Below are 12,362 nucleotides of genomic sequence, written 5' to 3' on the forward strand. Positions count from 1 at the left end.
CTGTGCTCTTGATGTGTAGATCAGTTGCAAGGCCCTTGTCTGTACGAATAATTTTCACGTCTAGGAATGCAATGGTGGTATCTGACATTTCCCAGGTCAATTGTATTCTCTCATCAACTTGATTAAATTGTATAAGAGCCTCCTGTAGTTCATCTTTCGTGCTAGACCATAGAATAAAGATGTCATCTATGTACCGGATGAAAGTTTTTAGGTTTTTGACCCATCGTTCGTTGCATAATATGTGCTTTTCTTCATAAAACTTCATGAAAAGGTTAGCATAGACCGGCGCGGCCGAATTGCCCATTGCTGTCCCAACCAGTTGCAGGTACCATTGGTCATTGTGTTTGAAGTAACTTTGGTAAAGAGAGAAAAGCATCAGTTCCATCAAAAATGTTTGAAAATTCACGTCAAGATCTGTGTTCATGAGTGCGTTCTCTATGGCTTCTATGCCCATTGAGTGTGGTATGCTGGTGTATAATGATTTTACATCCGCTGTGCATAAGATTATGTTGTCGCCAGGATCCAACCTGATAGTCTCCAGTTTTGTTAAGAACTCTGTAGTATCCTTTACATATGTTGCCATGGTTTTTACTACAGGCTGTAGATATTTGTCCAGTAGTTGACCCACTGGTTCATGTATGCTGTTGCGAGTGGACACTATTGGTCTCAATGGAGGGTCTAGTAGGTTTTTGTGAATTTTTGGGACCATGTTTAGAGAAGGACTTTTAGGGTTTTCTTTCAGCAAGAATTTTTTTGTTCTGTCATTAATTGTTCCCATTTCGTATGCTCTTTCCACGATTTCTTTGAGATTTTGTGAAAATTCAGTGGTTGGATTCTGTTCAAGTCTCATGTAGATGTTTGTGTCTCTTACATGTTCCATAACTTTTAGTTCATATTGTGCTCGGTCCATTATCACGATTGCACCACCTTTGTCTGCTTTGGTACAGATTATTTTCTCATTGTGTGATAATTTTCTGAGGGTATCAAGATCCTTCTGAGTTATATTCTTGTTTGTATGTCGTTGATATTTTAATTTGCTGAGATCCTGTTTCACCATTTTCTCAAAAATGGCACTTATCTCTGGCACGTACAAACCACGATACGTGTAATTATTTCTAGTTACTCCAGCTCGATAGTCTTTTTTCTAACCTCATTACCCACGTGATCGGCATCGCGTTTTAAATAATTAACCGAACAGCAACAATGTTGCATTGAGAAATCTAAAATTGCCGTGAGCACGGACCCTCTGACTAGCGGGCCAACTCACGTTTGAACACACCGGTCTTACCGAACATCAGGTTAGTGCATCTACCAAAACGCAGTAGATACGCCACATTTTACATTTCGCGTTTACACAACTCATTACAACCCGCGTTTCTCTTTTCTTTGTAACAGCGCTAATACACCGGTTGAGCAGTTACCAAATCACTCAACAGACATGTGAGTTACTCATCTATAGTTGATTGGCTTTTTTTATTTATGGTTCAAACAATGTTTCGTTTTGTATAACCGGACAGATGCACGTTTTGAAATCATAAGAGGCTTAATTGAATGAACTGTATAATGTTATATGGAAGGTGGTGACTTTGAATATTTCTTTTGTTACAGCATTATTCCCTGATGAAGGGCGTATAGTACAGCCCGAAATGCATTGGATATTTTGAACTATAATGATGTCTCAGGAATTAAGGTGTCACTCATGCTTTCCAATGAGTGAAAATATGAACTAAACCAATATGTTTTGAATCAACATTTAACGAACTTTTGATCAATAAAAAGAATAACTTGACGCATTTAACGTTGTGGAATCCTCTGTCCATAAGAGGAAATTAAGGTGTTCCCTAGGGGATGGTCCCAGTGTCCTTCTGGAATCACTTTTTACGTTCTTACTACTGGCGTTTTTAGGGGTATCTACGCTACCCTAGGTGAACCCAATTGTACGAATTCACACTCACGAGCTGTGCATCCTATCCTAATACGAAGATCTGAAAGAAATAACATTGGTTCATCCCAACATAACATATAAAAAGGCACCATCTCTTGGAGATATTCTAAAACACAGCCACTACCAAAACACAGATCAAGGTGGTAGTAAAATGCAATGGCTGAAAGCTAAAGGATTCTTCAAGTGTCCAAAATGCAAAGCCTGCAAATATGGTTAAATCAACACAAAATTGACATTCAACTGGAAGAACATAAAAATATCAAGGAGAGGATAACATGTGAAACCACCCATGTTGTATATGCTCTTAAATGCGAGTGTGGAAAAGAATATATAGGAAGCACAGCAAACTAATTGAAGCTTCGCATTCTTCAACATTTAAGGGCAATCAAAAATAAAGACTTTGCATATGCCATCGCTAAACACATTTGGAACACACATGAAGGTGTCTATGACAATCTTAAATTCTATGGAATAGAACACATTCCCTTTAACATTGGAGGAGGTGATCGGAATCGCCTGTTGAGACAGGCAGAATCGAAATGGATCATTCTGAAGGGAACTGAGACGCCGTGTGGACTCAATGCAGATGCTGAACTGCATAACTTTCTTTAATTGGGAACAACTGAATCACAAGAGTACTTGATTTGTAATAATTTTTTGTTATACTCCTTAATGTTGTGTTTCACAGCATTAATGGTAACTTTTGTAGAACAAGTCTTATTCATCACGGATGTTACTCTGATTATCTCTGCATTTGATATATCATTCAAACAAATGATTGCATTTAATGACAAAACTCAATCTAACCTAGAAGCTCGAAATGAAACTCCAACTAGAACAATTTGATAAGATATGTAATAGGGAGAATATTTCACTGTTTCAGGTACTTCACCGTGATTTGAAAAAGCTGATCACTCTCAAACGTTTATATACATATCCTTTAAAAAAATACTGTTTGGAGTTATGATATCCATAGTGTGGGACATGGTGGGACATGAATGATTTGACAGGATGTAAAAACACAATTTTGAATTACAACACTGCTTGGTTGATTAACTCTTCTTGATACTTTATCGCAGAAATGGTAAAAGAAACATCTTTGTTTAATGTATTATATAATTGTGTGGGTACTTTACCACCATTTTGACTACATCCACCTCTAGTATGTTATAAGATCATTGACCAGATTGTACACTATGGACTTCTGAGCACAGTGAAACATCTGTCAGCATATTCAATCTGTAATGTGCCTTATATTACTGTTCCTTTAAAAAGCTGAAAAGAAAATGGGATATTATTGCAAGGGAGGGCAGGTTTACCAACCTCTTTTTAAACACCCTGCACCTTTGATCACATGACCCAGACGAAGGCCTCTAGATGAAATACTTAGGTCGTTTTGTTTGTTTCCTGATGCACTGGATGTCTTGCATGTTGCACTTTTCTGAAACTAAATGAAGAAACATCTGAAAAAGTAAAAATGGTACATGCCACAGCAACTTAAACGTGCCTGAAACTCTTTGCTGAGGAAGAGTGCTGCCTTGCCTATGATCCTCTGGGACTGTATGATGGTATGGACTGAGGAGTAAAACACAGAAAATCCTTTATATATATATATGTTGGGTACTTCGGAGCCGGAATATTTACGCGGCGACCCTTGCCGCGGAAGGAGCACCACCCTGAAAGAACCGGGGGCCATGCGGTCTTGACTACGGGCCGAGAACATGGGACAGCAGCGTATGGATTTTGCACGAATTCCACACTGCGAGGCTCCATCTGTGGGCTTGAAAAGTTTCCAACTGAACATTAGCGCGACGTGAGGCACTACGTCCCATAAGTCCCATCCACGGCGTGTATCTAAGCAAGAAGGGGTGTGGTGCCTCAAGTGCTCCTTCATAACTGCCAAAGCCTCTGAAGAGAAGTGGGGACACTTCGAAACGCGTCAGGCATCCAGGGGGCCCCCAAAGTGAAGACCGCATGCCTTTCCATGGCGAAAGGCATCTAAACAAGCCCATGCTAATATGGCTGGCGGTGTCTATTAGACACCGCCACCATATTAGACCTTTTCCGCCCGGTCGCAAAAGCAGAGAGGAAAAGCGGCGGACGGTATTTCCGTCCGCCGCGGTTCCCCCCCGCCATACTAATATGGCGGGGCGTCATTTAGGTGAGGATGGCAGGCGGAATGCCCCGCCAGGCTGGCGGGGGCAACCTAATGGGCCCCATAGTTTAAATACACAGAGCTGACTTAAAATTTTTCAAAAAGTAGGAAACGCAAAGAAAAGAGGATTGGCAGTGCTTTTGTCCATCAGTCCTATTACGAATGACATGCACGTTTTTGTAAGTGGCTTTGCCCGTGATCTGGCAAAATACAGAATCAGGCTGACCCATTGCCCCTTGCCCCTTGCTGTATTCTGTGTTGGGCGAAAGCAAAATATGACTGACAACTGAAGACGCCAATGGATAAAGAGGGTGGATCCAAGGACCCTCTTGGTATTTACATTCGTATGTAATTTTCATTAAGGATTTTTTAAATTACAGAGGCTGGCAAAACAGCTAAATCTGTATCTAAGAAGGACCTAAAAACGGTACATTGTAATCCTGTATCTTTTATCTTCTGTCTCGGTTGGAAGAAGTGTTTATGAGGAAATTATAAAAATTACCAGGTCATTGAACCAAATGAGGTTAGTGGTCTTCAACCTGCAGATCCTAGGGATACCAATTAGCAAGGGCAGCTGAAAAAAATAAAATAAATGCTGCCTTCAAGACACATACACCAATCACAGCTCGTGCCTTAGCGATCATCATGAGAAGTCCTGCCTGGCTGCTCCGTCATTTGGTTGTTGGTTCCTGGTTAGTAAGTTAAACCAGGAAGATTGAAAGGCAGTGTGATTGGAATAAAGGGATCTTTTCCAAAAGGCATTTGGTTTAATCTACTGAGTTTATAGCAGTACTTGACCCAGCCGAAGCGCACATTAAAGGTCTATGGGCCTAGTAACAAAAGTTACCATGTCCATCAGCATTTTGAGTAATGATATCTCCAGTGGCCGGAATGACCAGAGGCACTAACAGGCATCTAATAATGAGGGCCTTAGTAGCTGTGCCATAATCTAATAACTGCATGGGATGGCCTATGGGTTATTTAAATTATGTGTTAATAAAACTGCAGACTTTTGAGTTCCAAAATGTTTTTTATGGTTAAAGGTAGGAGCTAATGACACAAGTGCAGAGGTTATTAATCACTGTTGATTTCGGTGTTGGTAGTCAAGGGCTGGGTCCATGTTCTGGTGCCATTGGACATATCACAGCAAGCGGCAGTCACTAAGTCCAGACAAGATTACATCAATGGCGCGTTTTAAGGGTATCCTCCTTTCCCGATGGAATAACCTGCATGGCATGCAAAATGAGCCCGCAAGACTGCTAACTCTCACACCCAAGGGAGAACACATTACCCCCTATGCTCGCGAATCAACTTGGTCTCCACAGGAAATCACATCTATTTCAGGTGCTTTTCATGTGCATCGAGCAAACAATAGCAAGCTACTCATTTCTTTAATTAAAATTTTGATTTCTATGCGACTGTGCACACCCTAAATGTTATTTTTCAGCTGCACACTTAGGGGGTCATTATGATGGCGTGCGGATCGCCACTGCCCGACCGGCTTTGGCGATCCGCACTCCATAACTCCCCGCCCGACCGCTAATTACCCCAGCCATATTACCATGGCGGGGGGTGCCGCGGCGGACGGACAGACCGTCTGCCGCATTTCTGCCAGCAGGCAATCGTCACAATTGCCTGCCGGGAGGAAAAGGCCCACAATATGGTGGCGGTGCCTTGCAGGCACCGCCATCCATATTATGACGTGTGCGGTGGGCATGCCTTTCCATGGCGGAGTTCTGCTATGGAAAGGCATGAGGAGATTGACTTTGGGGGCCCGTTGGGGGCCTCTGGACGGGTGGGGGTTCGTTGCCATACACAAGGTGGCAGGCACCGCGCAGTGCCTGTCACATTGTGCATTGCAATGCACAACATGCACCTTTAACAATGCGGCGGGTGCAATTTACAGCACCGCCCGCCGCAATGGTAAAGGCAAGAATGCGCCCGCCAGTGTGGCGGGTGAATCCTAATTTGCCTTGTGGGACCGCCGCACCTCTAGCAGTCGGTCCCATTTTCCGTTACGGTGGTGGGTGGACAAAGTCCACCCGCCATGGTAATGGTGCACTAACTTGGTAAACAAAGGAATGGTCCACCATTACGCATAGGTTTTCCAGATCTAAAGCACTGAGCTGGGGAAATCTAGTCACGTGACTTGAAATTCAGAATAAATGTAAAGATGCAATATTTCTGCTGCTAAAGCTTTCCTTTCACTCACTCTTATTTCCTTGCCAGTGCCGTTTCCACAGTGATTGTGAGCATCATAAAAAAGCATAAAGCATAGTAAGCAGATATATATAAGCAAAAAAAATACTGTTAACCAGGAAGGAAATGGTTTAAATTATTAATTTGTTTTACTTCTAGTTCAAAGGCAACTCCTCTGCTATGGCGAAGGAGCATCGCCCCAACCCTGGACAGCACACTCAAAAACTTGAAAAATAAAACGATAATAAAATGGGTTTAAAACCTGTTTTATTTTTCGTCTAAGGGACTGTGTTCCGAGTCTTGGGTGCAGGGCCAGGGGGTGACAGTACTGCAGGCGGAGTGGTGGGCACAGTTATCAGTGCGCATGATGGTTTGGGCGCCCTCCTCAGGACGGCCAAACTGTAACAGGACGGACAATCTGCCCATGTGCGTTGAACCTCTCTCCAACCCGTGCTGCGTTGCCGTGTTGGAGAGAGCAAGCACAGCCTCCCAGTCTGGCTGGGAGCGCATATTCACGGCGCTCATGCCAATCCTGAAGCTGCTCTCATGAATGAGAGCAGCTTCAGGATTGGCCGCAGGGCAGTCTGGGAGCGCGTGCTTGCAGTGGGGACGAGCAGAAGAGTGCAATGCTGGGTAAGTTATTTTTTATTATTTAATTTTTCTCCATTGTTCCGATCCAACCCCCTCTCGTCCCCCCTTTTTCCACTGACACAAGCCACTCCTGTTTAAGTTTTACTTCTAGTCTCCTCTCAGCTGGACATGGCAGGCTAAAGCAGTGGTATAATGAAACTTGAGAGGGCCCCCCTGCAAAGTACCTGGCGGGCCCCCGGCCACGGTTTACTGATAGAATATCAATGTTAAAAATATTGATTTTCAAAATATCAACAAAAAAAATATAGACTACAAAAATATCGACTCACGTACCTACACACGTAAGTACAAAAATATTGAATCAAAAATATTGATGTAAAAAAAATAGATGTAAAAATATGGATTTAAATATATATAAAATACAATAATATATATTAAATATATTAAATATGAATGTTAACAAAATAATTTACATTTAATATAACTTTTTACCAAATATTGCAAATAAACTTAATTAACTTAATTAAAAAAACACAAACATAATATTTTACACATATATATATTTACTTTAAAATAATTAATAAACTACTATCTTTAATTAATTTTAAAACTTTAACATTATATAAAAATAAAATATATATATAAAATAATTTAAAATATAAACAAATTCTAGAATAAATTAAAACATTAACCTATGAAAAAACATTTAAACTTACATTTCCCAATAAAATCAGTGCACTGACTGACTGCTAGTGTGTGTGTTATGGTAAACTGAGTGCTTGTAATTTGTTTTAAAAAACTGCTATTTGCACAAACTGTTTTGCACTTGAGAAAATCGTTTTTTAATAATTATACAGAGTCCTGAGGCGGAATGCCGGGACCTGTATTTAAACATTGATTGCTATTTTAAAACTGAATACTAGGTTTTAAAGGAACATGCACTCTGTTTTACCTGATTACAGCCGAGTAGAGGCTGATCAGGGCTACCATTTTGGGTGAGGAAAGGGAGGAAGAGCTAGCATACTAGCGCTTAGCCCCTCCTGCCCTCCCGCCCTTTTGTAGATAAAAACCTCAGAAATAACCATTCCCCCACTGACTGCTAGTGTGTGTGTTATGGTAAACTGAGCGCTTGTAATTTGTTTTAAAAAACTGCTATTTGCACAAACTGTTTTGCACTTGAGAAAATCGTTTTTTTATAATTATACAGTGTCCTGAGGCGGAATGCCGGGACCTGTATTTAAACATTGATTGCTATTTTAAAACTGAATACTAGGTTTTAAAGGAACTTGCACTCTGTTTTACCTGATTACAGCCGAGTAGAGGCTGATCGGGGCCACCATTTTGGGTGAGGAAAGGGAGGAAGAGCTAGCATACTAGTGCTTAGCCCCTCCCGCCCTTTTGTAGATAAAATGGCACCCTCATATAGGAGGCGCAGCGGATGGGCGCAGCGGGGGCGCCGGCGGGGCACCGAAGGTGCGCCAAAGGCAAGCCCGTCTGCGCCCGTCCGCGACATGCCGGGACCAGGGGCCACACTCCATGCCCAATTACTCACAAAAGATACTAACCACACTATCTCATACTCCAGCGCGGAACTTAGGAGTCTGAACAACGTAGGACTAAGAAATACCACACATTGTGCTCGTCTGGGACCATATGATACCATGGGCCCTTTCTGTTGCCGGCACTGTCAATGGGGAAGTGATACAGGGACAGAAGTCTGTATAAAAAATACCCCAACTCTGGCCGTTAAATGCATCTATCTCAATGCCAGATCCCTACCCAAGCATGCGATAGAGTTGTGGGACCTATTGACAGAAACCAAACCAGACTTGGTTTTTATAACTGAGACCTGGCTCGATACCCATAGCACCCCAGACATCACGACAGCCCTTCCAGCGGATTATAAAATACTCAATCTGAATAGAGTGAAGAAAAGAGGCGGAGGGGTAGCCCTGCTATTTAGGGTATCCCACACAGTCCAACAGCCATGAAGCAATGGCATTCTCAGTATCTGTAAACACCAATATTATATTTGGGGGAGTGATAGTTTATAACCCCCCTGCAAGCACTTTAGACTTTAGTGCCCAACTTTTTACCCAAATACTACCGATCTGTCTCAAAAACAAGAATATTCTTGTGATAGGAGATTTTAACGTACACTTTGATAGCAGCAGCAACCCATTAACCAAACAGTTAGTGGAGGACATGGATATCCTACAGCTGACACAAATAATTAATCAGCCAACACATAGGGCTGGACATATTTTAGATCTCATCTTCTCCAATATAGGAGCCATTGACATCAATGCAATTAAACCATTGATTTGGACTGACCACTCCATGATTGTGTTCACTATTAAAATACCTACCAAACACTCTAAATCCATGCCCCCAGCAACAGCATGAGCTAGGAGCTGGAAAAAAAATTCTGTGGAAAAATTCCAGAATCATTTTACACATGTATTCATAGGAAACACCAATATTAATAATGAAATAGAAGAGCTCCAGAATAATATCAAGGGTGCGCTGGAACACTGTTCAGCTCCACTCTCTAAACATAAAAGGAGAGGCTCAGTCTCAGAGAAGTGGTATGGACCTGAATTAAAATCTTTAAAAAGGAAATGTACATCTTGCGAACACAATTGGAGGCTCAATAAAACCCTAGAAACAAGAGCCATATACAAAAAGGAACTTGTGCTCTACAACAAAGCTATTAGGAAAGCAAAGAAAGACTATTTCTCACGGAGGATAACAGAAAGCAAAAATTCTTCAAAAGAACTATTCAAAATAGTCAAAGAGCTAAGCAGCCTGGCTAATCTATCAGTGGATCTTACCCCCTCGCAAGAAGGCTGCAATAAAATTAATGAATATTTCTGTGAAAAAATCGATACGATCTATGCCTCTTTTTCCAACATTGAATCAAAGCAACCACAACCTCGTGTAACATCCCCAGTTCTGGCTAGCTGTCCTAGATTCGGCCCTTTTACAGAGGAGGAAGTGGGTAAAGCTATGCTGGAAGTAAAATCAGGCTCCCCACTGGACCCATGCCCGCATCATATTTTCTCTCAACTAACACCAATAATCTGCCCAGCTGTAACCAAAGTCTTTAATCAATCATTGAATTCTGATGAATTCCCGAAGTATTAGAAAAATGCCATAGTCACTCCCTTACTAAAAAAAGCAGGATCTGATATTCACAACCCGGCAAACTATCGGCCTATTTCCCAACTTCCTTATTTGTCTAAGGTGATGGAGCAATTGGTCAACAGGCAGCTTTCCAAATTCCTAGAGACCAATGATCTATTGGACAGCTCCCAAACAGGGTTCCGGACCAACAATTGCACCCAGACAACACTCCTGGCAGTGTCAGACAATATCAGAACCAAGGTAGATCAGGGAAAGACAGTCGCCTTGATTTTACTAGACCTCTCTGTGGCATTTGATACCGTCCCACACCACCGACTCCTGGAAATCCTAGCAGCCAAGGGTATCGCGGAAAAAGGCATTAGGGTGGCTGCAGTCTTTCATGCAAGACAGAACACAGTCAGTACGGATGGGTGATTTTGTCTCCCCTCCCCGGAACATCAAGTATGGGGTCCCACAAGGGGCCTCATTGAGCCCAACCCTATTTAACGTGTTTGTCTCATCACTAGCCGATATAGGGAGAAAGTGGGGTGTTGGGATCTGCTCTTACGCAGACGACACCCAACTAATGATTTCATTAGATGAAGAAGACGACCCTAAGGATAGGCTATTGAACTGCCTGACCGAATTAGCCAATTGGATGCACAACCATTGTCTCAAATTAAACGCAGACAAGTCTGAGATTCTGCTGTTTGGTAGACATACACACCTATGGGACAACAGCTGGTGGCCCACCACTCTGGGCACCGCTCCTATACCAGCATCAACGGCCAAAAATGTAGGTGTGATTCTAGATAATACCCTGAGCATGAAAACCCACGTATCTACAATCTGTGTCAAAGGCTTTGTACTACTCAAGATGCTCCGGCGAGTTTTTCCATGGATCCCCACTGAGTGCAGGAAGATACTGGTCCAGTCTTTATTAATGAGCAGGCTGGATTACAGAAATTCCCTGTTTGTGGGAATGGCGGACTATCTGTTCGCGAAACTACAAGCCGTACAGAATGCTGCAGCAAAGGCAATTTGCAATAAAAGAAAGTACGACCCAGCCAAAAGCTGCCTGCGTGAGCTTCACTGGCTACCAATGAGACAGAAAGCTATCTTCAAGCTAATGTGCAAACGCATAAAGCACTGCACAACATGGGCCCTCGCATCCTAAAAAATAAAATCAGATTCTATGCTCCCACAAGGAACCTGCGTTCCTGTACGGCTGCTAGAGCAAGCAACACTCGTGTGAAAACAGCCAGGATGGGTGGACGGGCGTTCTCCCACCTGGCGCCAAACAACTGGAACAAGCTGCCGCAAGAACTCAGACTAACAGACTGCTACTTGTCCTTCAGGAAGCAATTAAAACATTTCTTTTCCCAAAATCGGAATAAACATAATCCTCACTCTGTTATCTGTTAACTACTCACTATTGTCAGGACAGCGCCGTGATATCCCATTGGGGATGATTGTTTGCGCTCTACAAATACCATTGACATTGCAACAGTAGGAAAAGTGTTGGATAGCAAAATAATTACATTTACTATTCCAACTTCAGTGAGTGCAACAGTAGTGAAAATGTTGGATGGCGGAGGGGTAAAAATTACTATTTCCACTCCAAACTGTACAACAGTAGGGAAAGTGTTGGATAGCGGAGGGTAAAAATTACTATTCCCACTCCAGTGAGAGCAACAGTGGGAAAAGTGTTGGATGGCGGATGGGTAAAATGTGATATTCCCACTCCAGTGAGAGCAACAGTCGGGAAAGAGTTGGATAGCAGTGAGGTAAAAATTACTATTCCCACTCCACTGAGTGCAACAGTAGGATAAGTGTTGGATAGCGGAGAGGTAAAAATCACTGTTCCCACTCCAGTGAGTGTAACAGTAGGGAAAGTATTAGATAGTGGAGGGGTAAAAATGACTATTGCCACTCCAAAGAGTGCAACAGTAGGTAAAATGTTGGATAGGGGAGGGGTAAAAATTAGTTTTTCCACTCCACTGAATTCAACAGTAGGATAAGTGTTGGATAGCGGAGGGGTAAAAAAATGTAATCCCACTCCAATGAGTGCAACAGTAGGGAAAGTGTTGGATAGCGAAAGGGTAATAATTACTATTCCCACTCCAGAGATTGCAACAGTAGGGAAAGTGATGGATAGCGGTGAGGTAAAATTTACTATTCCAACTCCAGTGAGTGAGACAGTAGGGAAAGTGCAGGATAGAGGAGAGGTCAAAATTACTATTCCCACTCCGGCGAGTGCAACAGTAGGGAAAGTGCTGGATAGCGGAGGGGTAAAAATTATTCCAACTCCAGTGAATTCAAGTATGGAAAGTGTTGGATACAGGA

This window comes from Lissotriton helveticus, chromosome 7 (genome assembly GCF_964261635.1).
Source record: "Lissotriton helveticus chromosome 7, aLisHel1.1, whole genome shotgun sequence".
Taxonomy (NCBI): Eukaryota; Metazoa; Chordata; class Amphibia; order Caudata; family Salamandridae; genus Lissotriton; species Lissotriton helveticus.